Genomic DNA, 16,128 nt, shown 5'->3' on the forward strand with positions numbered 1-16,128 from the left:
AGCTGGAATCAAGATTGCCAGGAGAAATACCAATAACCACACATATGCAGATGACACCACCATTATGGCAGAAAGTGAAGAGGAACTAAAAAGCCTCTTGATGAAAGTGAAAGGAGAGTGAAAAAGTTGGCTTAAAGCTCAACATTCAGAAAACAAAGATCATGGCATCCAGTCCCATCACTTCATGGGAAATAGATGGGGAAACAGTGTCAGACTTTATTTTTGGGGGCTCCAAAATCACTGTTGATGATGACTGCAGCCATGAAATTAAAAGACACTTACTCCTTGGAAGGAAAGTTATGACCAACCTAGATAGCATATTCAAAACCAGAGACATTACTTTGCCAACAAAGGTCCGTCTAGTCAAGGCTATGGTTTTTCCTGTGGTCATGTATGGATGTGACAGTTGGACTGTGAAGAAAGCTGAGTGCCGAAGAATTGATGCTTTTGAACTGTGGTGTTGGAGAAGACTCTTGAGAGTCCCTTGGACTGCAAGGAGATCCAACCAGTCCATTCTGGGTGTTCTTTGGAAGGAATGATGCTGAAGCTGAAACTCCATTACTTTGGCCACCTCATGCGAAGAGTTGACTCATTGGAAAAGACTCTGATGCTGGGAGGGATTGGGGGCAGGAGGAGAAGGGGATGACAGAGGATGAGATGGCTGGATGGCATCGCCGACTCGATGGACATGAGTTTGAGTGAACTCCGGGAGTTGGTGATGGACAGGGAGGCCTGGCGTGCTGCAATATATGGGGTCGCAAAGAGTCGGACATGACTGAGCGACTGAACTGAACTGAACTGAAGCCACGTAATCTACGGCGGCCAGTGCTAACTAATATACAGACTTACAAATTCTGGGTGTTACTGAATACTACAACCCATTCAAAAATTATATATTATGAAAATGTATTTTAAAAAACAGATGAAATAATACTAATCAAAGAGAAAAATCATATAAACAAGTGGGAGTCAGACATGAGGCTACACCATAATCCCTTGCAAAGTTTTCTAAAGTATATATTGCCAACCCCACACCCACAGTGTGTTATTCAACAAGTCTGGGTTGTGGTCCCAAATTTTGCACCTCTAAAAATAGTTCACAAGTGGCAGTGATACTGAATCATATTTTGTAAATGACTGGTACAGGCTGCTACAAGATGTAAATCAGAACCTATTTAGAGCATTAGTGCTACAGAAACACAAGTCCGTGTGCCCGACTCGCAGTGAGCCCAAACAATACCAAAACATCAGAGTTTGGAAGAGAGAAAATTTTACTGAGGGTCATGCAAAGACATGGATGGCTCATACCTTACAAAACCCCATAACTCCCTGAAAGCTTTCAGCAAAGCCTTTTTCTAGGAAAGGTAAGGGTGGGGGTGAGGTTAGTTACTGCAAAATTCTGGATGTTAGATCGTTTGTTACTGAAGTCAGGTCATAGGTAAATTACAGAAATGATGTTCTGTAAATCTCTTACCAAATGAATGAATGTTATTCTCCACTCTGACAAGAAAGGGTCAGGTCCCCAGGCACAGTTTTCACCCTCTGAAGTCCAGTCCTGGCTAAGAGAAGGCAGATCTCAGCTGGCAGCTCCCTCAGGGCGAAATCCCCAGACCCTACCCAGCTTGTCATCACTGAGGGAGCCAGGTGCCCAGGACCCAACCTGCCCTCAGGCTCCTCAGGCCACCCAGAAGCCAGGGGCCAGGTCCCACAGACTGCATCCTATGCAGACTGCCGATGCAACGAGGTCGCAGAAGCTGTGATGGGGGAGTTCATCACCACCTCAAAACCTGAGCCCCGCCTTGGCCAGGGCTCTGGAGCCCGGCAGGACACAGCCCCCAACCTGTTCCCTGGGTTCTCCCAGCCTCCCCACTTGCCCCAGGCCTGGTGAGCTAAAGGCTCTCTGGGAGAAGACGAGGGTACACCTCTTACCTCACTCTCCACCATTGGTTCACTCAGAGGACCACCATTCCCCGGGCCATTAACTGAACAGGGCCACTAACGGTCCCTCAGTGACAAGTGCTTTCTTGGGGCCCACTGAGGCGCCGACCAATGGCTGAGCATGAGCTCTGTCACTCAGTGACAGTTGCTCAAATGGGGAGGAGCCCACTCGTGCACCCAGTGAAATCGCGGTAAATTTTCTTAAGGTAACCTCACATAACTCGGTGGTCTTGCAGTAAATTTTCTTAAGGTAATGGCAACCCACTCCAGTACTCTTGCCTGGAGAATCCCATGGGTGGAGGAGCCTGGTAGGCTGCAGACCATGGAGTTGCTAAGAGTCGGACATGACTGAGCGACTTCACTTTCACTTTTCACTTCCATGCACTGGAGAAGGAAATGGCAACCCATTCCAGTGTTCTTGCCTGGAGAATCCCAGGGACGGGGGAGCCTTGTGGGCTGCCGTCTATGGGGTCACACAGAGTCGGACACGACTGAAGGGACTTAGCAGCAGCAGCAGCAGCAACCTCATACAACTTCATGGTAACAGCTGCTTAGTGCCGGGTAACCAATGGCCACGTGCTAAGGGCTGTGTACGGCCACACTCTATAATACTAAGAGTGCATTTTAAATATGCACATATACACAGAACACCAAACTCCAAGATTTTAAACTTGAATATCTTGGATAGGGCAGGTTTTCAAAAAGAAGTTTCAAAAATTTATCCAATTTGTTTTAATAATCACCAGGTTTGGGAAATTAACAGCCTAAGAGTATCAAATTAGAAAAAAAAGTTGTTTCATTTCTTTAATTATCTACAACATGAAAACTAGGTAAAGATGTTATTTAGTAAAAGATTCTTTCAAAATTTTCTTAATATGAATTACAAAATTACAATGCCACTGACAATACCAAGTTTTTATAAAGTACACGGTCAGAAAATAGTGTGTTATTTTGAATATATTTGATATTTGTCATTAAAATCCTATGGACATTACTCATTTATTTAAGCCCTTTGATCCTGGGCAGGGTAAATCTCCATTAGCCTAAACCTAGCCAGAGGGAAATCAACAGATAAAGCCACAATACTATCAAAGAAAGCACAAAATAATTTTAAAATGATCATCTGACACACAAAAAACTCTTAACAGTGGTAAGCTTTAGTAGTGTTTGTGTAATGAAATTAATGAATGAAATAATTATTGTTTAAAATATCAGTTATTTATAATAAATATATATAACTTAAAATACAAAAATGACAAATTGATAAATATTTCACATAAATAGTATGTAGATAAAAGTCTATCATAAGCACTAATACCAAGATGCTTGAGAATGCTATATTTTATCTACTGAAAGAACTACAAGTAAAATCAGCTTGAGCATGGGCCAGAATAATAATCAACAGAATGTACAGATATATAAGATAAATATAAAGCCAAATGATCAGTAAAGTAAATCTGAACTGAATACCCAATGCCATTTTCTACATGTGAACCAAGGCAGCCGTCACTTGATTTCTCCTGGTCTCTTTCTTCAACTACAGAACGTCCCTCAAGAAATTTCTTGCTTAAAGCAGAAACACAACACCCAAGATTTCATGAGTCTCTACCTCTCCTTATAAAACTTACCTGCTTGTCTCCCTCTGTGAAAAGTGAGTACCTCAATCTCTACTTCTCAGTTTCAGTTCTTAGGATGCCTAAGGACAGACTCAGAAACCAACAACCAACCCAATTTAGTAGAGTTCGGTTAATGTATTTGCTGCAGATGTTTCTTCAGTTTCAAGAAAATGCATTATGGTATTAATATTTAAGAATTAGCATATATTAAACCAACTGTTAGAGAGGGCAATGGCACCCCTCTCCAGTACTCTTGCCTGGAAAATCCCATGGATGGAGAAGCCTAGTAGGCTGCAGTCCATGGGGTCGCTAAGAGTCAGACACGAATGAGAGACTTCACTTTCACTTTTCACTTTCATGCATTGGAGAAGGAAATAGCAACCCACTCCAGTGTTCTTGCCTGGAGAATCCCAGGAACGGGGGAGCCTGGTGGGCCGCCGTCTATGGGGTCGCACAGAGTCGGACACGACTGAAGTGACTTAGCAGCAAACCAACTGTTTAGACTGTTTGGACAGATAAACACTGTGAAAGAATCACAATTTCATGATAATCTTTTTTATTATGCTCTTGATCTTCACTTATAATAGCATTATAAATGTATTCCATCTAGTCCCAATGATTTAATAAAAGAAAAAATTAATCATAGTCTAGCTACAAGCAAATGTTTATGTCTCAAAAACATATTTTGTATACAGTTAAATGTAAGGTATTAGAAAAATGGAAAATGACTGAATTTGCTATATATAAGCACATCAGTTATTTGGGCTTTAATTTAAAAAAAAAGACAAGGAAAAATTGAGGAGAAAATGTGGCATATAAATCTTTCAGTTTCTGCACAATAAGTTTGAATAAGTATTGTTGTTGTTTTTTTCTGTGTAATATGAAGGTTTTAATAGTATTCTCTCTCTTTAATTCAATATGTGTAGGCAGAGTAGGTTTTCCTTATACATAAAGGAAAACATAAAATTAGAAAGATAAAACAGAAGGAAAAAATCAATGAAATAGCACAATGTTAAGAAGTAACGTTTAAGAGGAAATCAAAGGAAGGGAGAGCAGCTAAAAAGACCGAAAGAAAGATAAAGGGCAAAGGATTTAAAAATTAAACAGAAGAGAAAAGATTAAAGAAGGAAAGGCAAAAAGCAATGCAGCAGGATTTAAGAAGCCAGTAAAAAGAAAAGACATGCAGTGATGACAAAGGAATAGCAAGTGCCACAAAAAAGATACTCATAGCAATGAAAAGAATAGAGAAAGAAACAAAGTAACAGCCGTCGTAAATTAATTTTAAACAGAATTTGAGAAAGATACAATGTTAATGGGCTTTCACTTGTTTTTTTTTTTTTTTTTTTTCCCCCACCCTTCTTGGCTCTGTTATTGATGAAAAGAAAAAAATTAATGTTCAGGCACAGGAGATTTAGAACAGTATGTTCAGAGTACAGAGATGCAGCAGGGTTAGTACAAAATGCACTGCCACTGGCAGGTTCTGTGATGCTGTGCGAGGAACTTACTTTTTCTGTCCCACACTACATCTCACAGTTTTCTAATTTACATATTGAAGTCGCTGCCTTATTTCTGAGGTCCTTTGACTAAATGTTGTGACTTTATACACAGCCCATCATTGTCTCTGATTCTGAAATCACTAACTTATTTTAAGGTGAAATAAAATGTATCATAATGGACAAACTGAATTACAAATACACTCACCTTTAAATAATCAGCCTTTCTCAGCAATAGTAATGCCACTGAGAGTTTCAAAAATTTGAGGGGGGTATTTTTAGTTGTCATAATGATGGGAATAGCTAATATTTAATACACAAGAGTGAGGGATGCTAGATTTTTGCAATTTCCTGAGGGACATTCTTTTAGATAAAAACATGTTTACAATCAGTTTAGGTACTGAATGCAAATGGGAAAGAGATGGGAATAACAGACCACCTGACCTGCCTCTTGAGAAACCTGTATGCAGATCAGGAAGCAACAGTTAGAACTGGACATGGAATAACACACTGGTTCCAAATAGCAAAAGGAGTACATCAAGGCTGTATATTGTCACCCTGCTTATTTAACTTCTATGCAGAGCACATCATGAGAAACGCTGGGCTGGAAGAAGCACAAGCTAGAATCAAGATTGCCGGGAGAAATACCAATAACCTCAGATATGCAGATGATACCACCCTTATGGATGAAAGTGAAGAGGAACTAAAAAGCCTCTTGATGAAAGTGAAAGAGGAGAGTGAAAAAGTTGGCTTAAAACTCAACATTCAGAAAACTAAGATCATGGCATCCCGCCCCATCACTTCATGGCAAATAGATGGAGAAACAGTGGAAACAGTGACAGACTTTATTTTCTTGGACTCCAAAATCACTGCAGACGGTGACAGCAGCCATTAAATTGAAAGACGCTTACTTCTTGGAAGAAAAGTTACAACCAACCTAGATAGCATGTTAAAAAGCAGAGATATTACTTTGCTGAGAAAGGTCCATCTAGTCAAGGCTATGGTTTTTCCAGTGGTCATGTATGGATGTGAGAGTTGGACTATAAAGAAAGCTGAGCGCTGAAGAATTGATGCTTTTGAACTGTGGTGTTGGAGAAGACTCTTGAGAGTCCCTTGGACTGCAAGGAGATCCAACCAGTTCATCCTAAAGGAAATCATTTCTGAATGTTCATTGGAAGGACTAATACTAAAGCTGAAACTCCAATACTTTGGCCACCTGATGTGAAGAATGACTCACTGGAAAAGACCCTGATGCTGGGAAGGACTGAGGGCAGGAGAAGAAGGGGACGACAGAGGATGAGATGGTTGGATGGCATCACCGACTCAATGGACATGAGTTTGAGTAAACTCTGGGAGTTGGTGATGGACAGGGAAGCTTGGCGTGCTGCAGTCCATGGGATCGCAAAGAGTTGGACATGACTGAGCGACTGAACTGAACTGAACTCAATGCATCTTTAACAAATGGCTAAATGAAATATAAAGCAAATAAAATATCATCATTCCAATACAGTCCATAGTTCTCCTCTTATTGTGTGTATTTATTTCTATTAAAGGGTAGAGAATATTTTCGGTATGTGGAAAGTAAAGTATGCTGATGTGATTACTTTAAATTTGTACAGTACCTTTTCCAATTAGAACCTCTCTTCTAGCAATGTGAGGGTCAATATTAAGGTAGGTTAGGTCAATGTTAGTGTAATATTAAATAGTAATGTATCAGTAACTACAGATACAGTAACTCATAAAACCTTTACAATGAATTTTTATTTGTGTAAACAATGACAAGTGAAATGCAAATCACTATTGACTGCCATGTACATTGCCCTAAAAATAATCTAGATTACTTACAAAATGTAAAAACAAGTTAATCTGAGCCACTTCGGAAGACAGTTTGGTAGTTTATTGCAAAGCTAAATATAGTTTCACCACACAACCCAGACATTATGCTCTACGTTTCACCTAATGAGTCAAAACTATATACACACCAAAGCCTGCACATGAAAGGTTGCTGCAGCTTATGTATAATTGCAAAATGTAGGAGGCAACCAATACATCCTTCAATAAGTCAATGAGTAAACAAACTGTGATAAATTCATGCAAGGGAAGATTGCTGTGCGGTGCTGCGCTGTGCTCAGTCATATATGACTCTTTGTGGCCCCATGGACTATAGCCCTCCATCCATGGGAGTTCCCAGGCAAGAAAACTGCAGTGGGTTGCCATTTCTTATGCCAGTGGATTTTCCTGATCCAGAGATTGAACCTGCATCTCCTAGGGCTCTTGCATTGCAATTCTTTACCTAACTGAGCCACCTGGGAAGCCCCAGGAGGGAAGGTTATAAAGAAATGAATTATCAAACTATGAAAATACATGGAGAAACCTTAAATAAACATTCCTAAGTCAAAGAAGACAGTCTGAAAATGCTACATATTGCATAATTTCAATTACATGACACTGGAAAAGGTAAAACCATAGACAGTAAGATTAGATGTTGCCAGAGGTCTGGAGGGGAAGGAGAGGGAGAGGAATGAATAGGTGGAACGTGGGATTTTTTTAGGGCAGTGATATTATTCTTTTATTTTTGTTCCCCAACCAGGGACTGAACCCATGCCCCATGCATTGGGAGCACAGAGGAGTCATAACCACAGGACCAGCAGGGACGTCTCTGCTACACTCTATGATACTATCCTGGTAGATACAAGACATAATGTACTTGTCAAAATCTACAGAACTGTATAACACAAACAAGCCCTAATGTAAACTCTAGAATTTAGTTAATAATAAAATATCAATTTTGGTTCATCAATTGTATCAAATGAACCACACTAATGAAAGATGTTAATAATTGGGGGAATTACTTTGAGGCTGGGAAGTAATATGGGAACTCTCTGTACTTACTGCTCATTTTTTCTGTAAATCTAAAAATTCTCTGAAAATTAAAGTCTTAAATTTTAAAAAGAAGTTAATTATCAGCTTATATGTTCATAATCCTACAATGGAAATTTGACTGAACTGACACCGTATGCCCTGTAAGAATCTGAGCTTACTGTTTGGCTGCATATGTGCCCCTACATGAAACTTCAGTCTTTATTGCTATCCTCACCTCAAATCACACTATAGGGAGGAACTAATAAGCATGGGTGAAGTTAAATACTTTTATTGGGCAACAAGATGTGGTTTTTATTCAGATTTTACTATTATTATTTAAGAGTGTTTCTTTCTCTCTTTCCATGTGTAACTGGATACCTCATACATTTCTGTTGAACATGAAGTAAGAACTTCCAGTTCAAAAAAGAACAGAACACATCTCTTTTCCCTCCATAAACCACACAAACATGACAGCTAAAGACTTTTCAATAAAGGGATAAACCTACAAGAATAGAAAGTTCAAGAGAAGACAAGAGCAACAGCATTTTGGAAGCTGAAAAGCTAACATGTGAGTTATAGTTGATTAAACAAACTTCAAAAAGCTTAATCCTTGGCTAACACTGTGGGCAAGCCAAGAAGTTATTTGATCCATAGCAGAAGCCCCAAACTAGGTAGCTTGAGCTATCTCTGGAGTGAGACTGAAGACATTTAAGACAGAAGTAGGCTCTTTTGCTTTCCCTCTCCTACTCTACAGAGCTAGACAACACTCCTCCCCATCCCATGCAGAAACTCACTTTACTATCTAACACCATTTTTTCCTTTGTATTAATTGATTTGCTTGTTTTCTTATGTTGCCTGATATCAAATACATTGTTTTTACATCTTATTTGGAAGAAAGATAGGCAAGGAGTGGGGAGCAGAGGAGGAAGGCAAGGAGAAAGAGAAGGGAGGGAAGAAGGAAATCAGCAAAACGTAATAGATTCAAAATTGGGATCAACTATCACGTGTGAAATATACAGCTAGTGGAAAGCTGCTATATAACACAGGGAGCCCAGCCTGGAACTCTATGATGACCTAGAGGGGCAGGATGGGTTGGTGGATGGAGGCTCATGAGGGAGGGAATATTCTAATTTTGACTAATTCATGTTGTTGTACAGGAGAAACCAACACAACACTATAAAGCAATTTTCCTCCAACCAAAGAAATTTTTAAAAAATGGGATCAGAGATAACTTCAGTGTATTAAATGATGAGGAGAGAAACAGTAGTAGGAGATAGCATTTATTAATCAAGTAATGGGGCTTCCCTGGTGGCTCAGATGGTAAAGAATCTGCCTGCAATGCAGGAGACCTAGGTTCTATCCCTGGGTTGGGAAGATCCCCTAGAGAAGGGAATGGCAACCCACTCCAGTATTCGTCCCTGGAGAATCCCATGGACTGTACCAATATCACCTTTGTGTTCTCAGGGACCTAAAAGGAATAGGGTGGGGGTGGGGCACATCAAAAGAGCACATAGACCTTCTTTTTCCTTCCTGTTATATTTTACCTGAGCTAAAGCAAAACTTCCTCAATAAATATACGTTTATAAACATACATTTATCTGCAAGAAATTCTCTACAAAGAATCAATACAATCAAGAAAAGAATAAGCAATTATGTTGAGCCACAAGTGAAATAAGGAAAAAGAATATCTTTAATCATTTAGTGAGCTCTAAAGACTTAAAGGATAAAAAGTAATACAGGCAAAAATAATCACTTTCTCAAGAACAAAATTACCTACGTTTTTTGGCCCACAAAGCTCCCCTAAATAATGATCAAAATATAAACTAAATTTTATGGTTTTCTTCATTTTTATAGATAACAAGGTCATCTAGTATTAGATGATACCGGTTATTTAGGATAATAAGGAAAATATTCTCAGGTTATCACTGATCTAGTTAGAGAAAGAAAATAGAGTACACAAGTCTTTCTCCAACTCTACTGAATATGCTTCCCTCAAAAGAGGTGGGAGAGAGTATACCTGTGTGGGATTTACTTCCACATATAATATAAAAGGGTTACTGTTCAAATCTATGCATCATTGATATGTATCTTCCATTTTTGTGAAGGATAAGTTCAATAGACATACTTTAAGTTAGAGAAAAATAATAAAAGGCAATTGCCTAACTGTAACAAGATAAAAGGTATTTAATTATCATAATTTTGAGATTTAACTTTTTCATGCGAATGATAAAATATTTTGAAAAGTAAATGCTATATATAACAGAAAAGCTGTTTCAATGGATGCACACGCAATTTTGGTGTATGGTAATCAAGTGAATCAATCATAAGACAAAGTTATCATGAAATAGAGTTAATTAGGTATAGGCTTGGGGTATGGCAGATGGAAGGTGTAACATATGAAAGGAAGTTAAGCACTTTTTTGAATTCTGATTTTCTGGGTGGTTCCCCTTGTCATATAATGAACTATTACATTTCATTTCTGAATAACTGAGGAGATTAAAGCATTCAACTGTAGCTCATGAATTACTCTGAAAGCTATTCAGAATTTAAATGTTATAACTGGTGGTCTCTCATTTTTCATTGTCTAATTAATGAGTTTATGAATAAACAAATGCATTCAAATATTGCAAAGAGCAGACCAGAAATGCACCCCCAATTCATTCATTCATTCAGTTAGTCATTCATTCACTATCTACTGATCTATAAAGGGTCAGACCTTACCCTAAATGACAGCCTGAATAAGATACACATTTTATGCCCCTATGGAATTCACAAGTCAATATGAAAACAGACATTAAACAAACATATGAAGTGTTTGTTACCAATAACAAAGTAGATGAATGAGCTGTGGAAATGAACAAAAGCATAGACGAAAACGGAGTTATTTTAGAGAGGGAGGTCGGCAAAAGCTCCCAGAGAAAGAACCATTTAAACAGAGCAGGCCAAGCATGGAAAGGAACATTTCAAATAGTGACAACAGCAAGTGCAAATAACCTGATTCAGGGAGGGTTGCAAGAACTAAAAGAAAGCCAGTGACACCAGGGAGAGCGAGCGAGGGAGGAGGAGGCAACAGATGAGAAGGAAAGCTAGGCCAGAGTCATTACTGAGGGTCTTTCAAAGCCAAGGTAAGAAGCTTATATTTTATACCAACTACATTTAAAGGCTTTAACACCAAGGAGTACATGATCTAATATTCTTAGTACAGCATCATGACTGTGCTCCATAGCAAATAAATTAGATTTCTTGTGAGGATTCTAAGCTGTTTTGGGCACCATGAGAACTTTCATTAGTCTGCTGCTGCTGCTGCTAAGTCGACTCTGTGCGACCCCATAGACGGCAGCCCACCAGGCTCCGCCGTCCCTGGGATTCTCCAGGCAAGAACATTGGAGTGGGTTGCCATTTCCTTCTCCAGTGCAGGAAAGTGTAAAGTGAAAGTGAAGTCACTCAGCAGCGACCCCATGGACTGCAGCCTTCCAGGCTCCTCCGTCCATGGGATTTTCCAGGCAAGAGTACTGGAGTGGGGTACCATTGCCTTTTCCGTTCATTAGTCTACTGAAGCCTATAAATCCCCCCTTGGAATAATATCTATAAACACATGAGATAAAATACATGCAGTTACAAAGGAAACCAATTATATTGAAATTCATTTCTATCAAGAACCCCTTGAGGCAAAGAACACAGGGTAAATAATATCTGCAATGACCGTAAGTGCTAGTAGAGTTAGAAGGCAACTGCACTGGAGAGGAGTGGGTGGTTTCAAGAAAATACTGGGATTTTTGGATTCTTTGCTTTTTAGGTAGGTCCAAAATATTGAGCATGGATAAAATGTGAGTGTGTTTTCTTTTCAGTCAAACTCCTCTGAACTATGTATTTGTTTATTTTAAAGAATATTTTCTCTCCTACAGAACCAAAATGTTTATATTAGAGAATTTTTCTAATAGAAATTGTCCTATAGGCAGGCAATCCTTCAGTCTGTGATCATTAATTGATTATAACAGTAAACACTAATGACAAGAGCTACATTTATTGAGCACTTACTATGTTGCAGGTATTAAGCAAAGTGCTTTACATTGCCAAGTCCGGTTTAATTCCCACAACAACCCTTTGAGATAGAGGCTTTATTATTACTCCCTTTTTACAAATGAGAAAAATTAAAGCTCAGAGATATTAAGTCACTTGCCCAATACCACACAGCTGGCAATTGTCAGTCCTGGGAATGCAGGCCCAGACTAAATCTAGAGTCAGGAGTGACAGAGCATCCACTAACTGTTCATCAGGTTGACTATAATTGGAAACTAAAGATGTATAAGCCAGGACCCAGATCTTAAGGTGCCAACAAAACAGGTTTTAAGTATAACAAACACATATATATTGTGTGGGAGACTATAAAAATATGCACTTAGTTAGCACTAAGTATTCAGCAAAAGAAGAGCTCTTGAATTTTGTAGGAAATGTTTCAGGGCAAGTATAAGACTAGAATCATTTATTTAAAAAATCAGGTAAACTTTAGATAAGCTTAAAGGTGGAGGAAGTAACTTTGGTATGAAAGCCATGAATCATATGAAGTATTAGGGTATAGTAAAAAAAAAAAAAAAAAGATAAACATAATGGTTGAAAGTCTAGATTTTTAACTTCCTAGCAGTGACATTTTAGAAAATTGCTCAAACTCCTCTGACATTCAATATTCTCATTGCAAAATGTGTTTTAAAACTTCTACTTAAAATTATATGGATGTATGTTGCAAACCAAAAAAGTAGCTTCCCTTAGCAGTTTTATACATATATTAAACAGCATGGGAACTGCCTTCTCTTCATTTTGCCGAAAGGCAGACACCTCATATAATGTTGTTTCTGTTTGTCTCTCTTTTCTGACCCAGCCCCAGTGAAGAATGCGACCATACATTATATGATTCTTTATTGTCTTTCATTTGGAACTTTTTTTTTTCTTTTCTCTTTGTGTAGTATAAGTTTTGTTGGTCCTGGGGTTTTTTGCTGTTGTTGTTGTTGTTTTTAATTTAATTTTTATTGAAGGATAATTGCTTTTGGAACTTATTTCTACACATCTATGAAATCCTAAAGGCAAACCTAACCCGAAGCACCCTCTTTCTTCCAGTCACCCTATTCGTAGAATCCAGTTCCATCAGACCAGCTTCTGAGTGATGAGGATAATGGCTAATAATGGCTTAATGTGTTATTCCCTCGAAAGTATGTATGTTTAATAATAGTCCCCAACGTCCTATAGCTAAAAATTGAAAAGTAAAATAATTTCACATCTTCTAGAAATAATGAGAAGGAAAGCTGAAATTCTGGGACAGGAGGGCCACTGGGTCTTCATTAAATCACATTGCTCAGGAGCTGCAGCCTTTCTGAGGACACTATAATACGTTAACCAGTAGTAAAATAACCAATATTAAAATCAGAGCGAAATATCAGTTAAGAGTCTTAGGATGTTGCTGTCAAATAACCAGTTCAGCAATCAGCATTTCAAGACTAAAAAGGAAGGCTTTGATCTTTTGTGTGTGTTAGTTACTCAGCCGTGTCTGACTCTTTGTGACCTCATGGACTGTAGGCCGCCAGGCACCTCTGTCCATGGAGTTCTCCAGGCAAGAATACTGGAGTGGGTTGCCACTTCCTTCTGCAGGGATCTTCCCAGCCTAGGGATCAAACCCAGATCTCCTGCATTGCAGTCTGATGCTTTACCATCTGCACTTCTAGGGAAGCCCTTTGATATTTTAAGATTTCTTAATAAAGAGACAACATTAAAATAGCAACATGTATGAAACCTGAATAGAGGTGGGTACATGGATTCTGCTAAATTGGTTTCTGTATATTTTTGTATGTTTTAAGCATTTCTTAACCTGAAAGTGAAAAATTGTAAAATCAAAAATAAAAAAGTTTTTATTACAATGGATACAGAAATATGTTCAACAACTAATTCCAGTGTTAATATTTCTCATCTTGCACCTTACTACTAATCCTCTGGCAACTAAGTATGTCAGGTTGTATAAGACACATCTGGATGAAACAAAGCACTTTATCTCAAATTCTTAAGAATTCAAGACCTAGGTTAAGATATTGCTTTGAGGACTTCTAAAACCAAAAATTTTAACAAAAGTATCACAACTTAGTAGGGTTTTTTTTAGCCTAATAATATAGCCAATAAAACTGCATTGATACGATTTGCCAAAACGATAATAAATAATGTAATGCACACAAATAGTATCATGTAAACCAGATATTTCAAGAAACTTGACGCTAATTTATAATCAATTTTATAATTTACAGTTTTCAGAGAACTTTCAGCTGTATTATTTCACTTAATGGTAGAAACTATAGCTTGTATATTCTGTAGGGAAAAGAAAAAAAAGAGTTAATTCAGCACAAGTCTCGACATGCCAGCTGATAAAGCTAGCCTTTGGCATAGTTTCAGTTAAAGACGGCTTTCTTGAGTTAACTTGTTGAAATTGCTCAATATGCTAATTGTATAAATGATGGCTTGATATAAGATTGTAATAATTTATTTATATTTTTCTACAAAGTTTGACAGTTTAATAGTCAACAGTTTCATGCTTCCACATTTGAACATAAATTTCAATCTGAAAACAAATGATTAGAGAACAAGAGGCAGCAAAAACTAAATAATCACGTCATCTGATCATTGTACAGATTGAAACTTGATGCAAAAGTGCTATATTTAAAATATACTTAAATTATACAAGGATAATTTCCAAACTACTTTTCAAAAAAGGTGCAAATATTTTTTTTAAAAAAGCAAACACAGCCCAAGAGCCTGGACTTCTGTGATACAGACCTCTACCACCACCCCCCAGTTCTGAGGATCCCTGCAGGCAACCAACTGCTGTATCTGTGGAATGTGCTCTTTGAACTGTACAAAAGCCTTCAGCCCTTCCTGCATTCTGCAAACAAAAACTGCCAAGTGCAATTATTTCTCTGATTTAACGTAATACAAATGTTACTTCTCTGCCCTCAACTCCCCTAGTACTAGTGATGGCCTATAATATATACATTTTTATAAATGCCCTGTAAAAGATTCATTTTCCTAATCAAAACTGAATTTGTTTTAGAAGTGTAATAGTTCAACTGAATATAATATAAAATTCAACAGGCACCATATTCCCTTTTGTGTATATGTTTTAAGAATTCTATTTCTATAGACGGATTCAAGGATTGAATGGGATTAGTTCTTTTAATTATATGACTAGGATCTTTAGCTTGAAATCTTTCTTACAAAAAAAAAAAAAAACGACAAACACAATAGTTGTTTATATTCAATTCATTTACCAAAAAAACTCATTTGAGCTAGTAAGAATATGTCCTTTCAAATGTGAATATCCCTTGATATTCAGAAGAAAATGAAAAGTAAAAGGCAAAATAATTCCTAAGATAGAGTTGTGTAGATATTTAAACTCACCTACTAGTTAAATGTTAGAATAGTGCATTCTCCTAGCCTAGATCCAACATAAGCTGCTTTTCTTCACTGAGCATATCCTTGGCATTATGCATACCTGAGCATTTTTCTTTCTGAAACAATAATATTGAATCCAGTACTGAAGGGTTAGTTCTATTTTCCATGAACATTAATGTTTCCGACTATTGGTGTGTATAAACAAATTATTAGCTGCATCACTTCATTGGAAAATATTTGAAGTTTTGTAAAATTAAGTTATGAAGAGATAAGATACTATCACTTATTTGGTACCCCAAAATAATTATCAAGTAGAATCAACCATTATAGGAGATTCTAGGAAAACGTAAGACATGCTTTTTTCCAGAAAAACTTAACAATCAAGTTGAAGGGAGAAAGACACAAATACATAAAGCAACTAGAAAATAAGAAACAATAAACATGATGCATATTTGTCACTATTAATTAAAAGTAATTTGTTCATTTCATGGCCTATTTAAATGAAGTTTGACTTCATATCCTTTTTGAGAACCAGAGGCATCTTAGGGTGTTACAAACAAAGCTGAGCTAAACTGGATTAGAAGTTGTATCATCCTACAGATAAGGATTCCTCTATTCTTTCTATCAAACATTTTATTTATCAGTCTTATCACTTCTCATTGATGACATAAAAGATTTTTTAGCTACTTAGTTCATATATTATTTTATTTTTCTTATTGATGCTGTTGTCTAACAAAGGATAGTTAAAAACTGATGCTTCAAAGTCAGACAGGTGAAGGTTCAAATTCTGGTTC

At 37.5% G+C, this 16,128-nt stretch overlaps 1 protein-coding gene across 7 annotated transcripts in view; it reads right to left on the reverse strand.

Annotated features, from left to right (window-relative positions):
• Nucleotides 1–16,128, reverse strand: part of FOXP2 (forkhead box P2) — a 668,538-nt gene that overhangs the window by 551,347 nt on the left and 101,063 nt on the right. The gene's annotated exons all lie outside the window — the stretch shown is intronic.

Source organism: Bos javanicus, chromosome 4 (genome assembly GCF_032452875.1).
Source record: "Bos javanicus breed banteng chromosome 4, ARS-OSU_banteng_1.0, whole genome shotgun sequence".
In the NCBI taxonomy this organism is placed as follows: domain Eukaryota; kingdom Metazoa; phylum Chordata; class Mammalia; order Artiodactyla; family Bovidae; genus Bos; species Bos javanicus.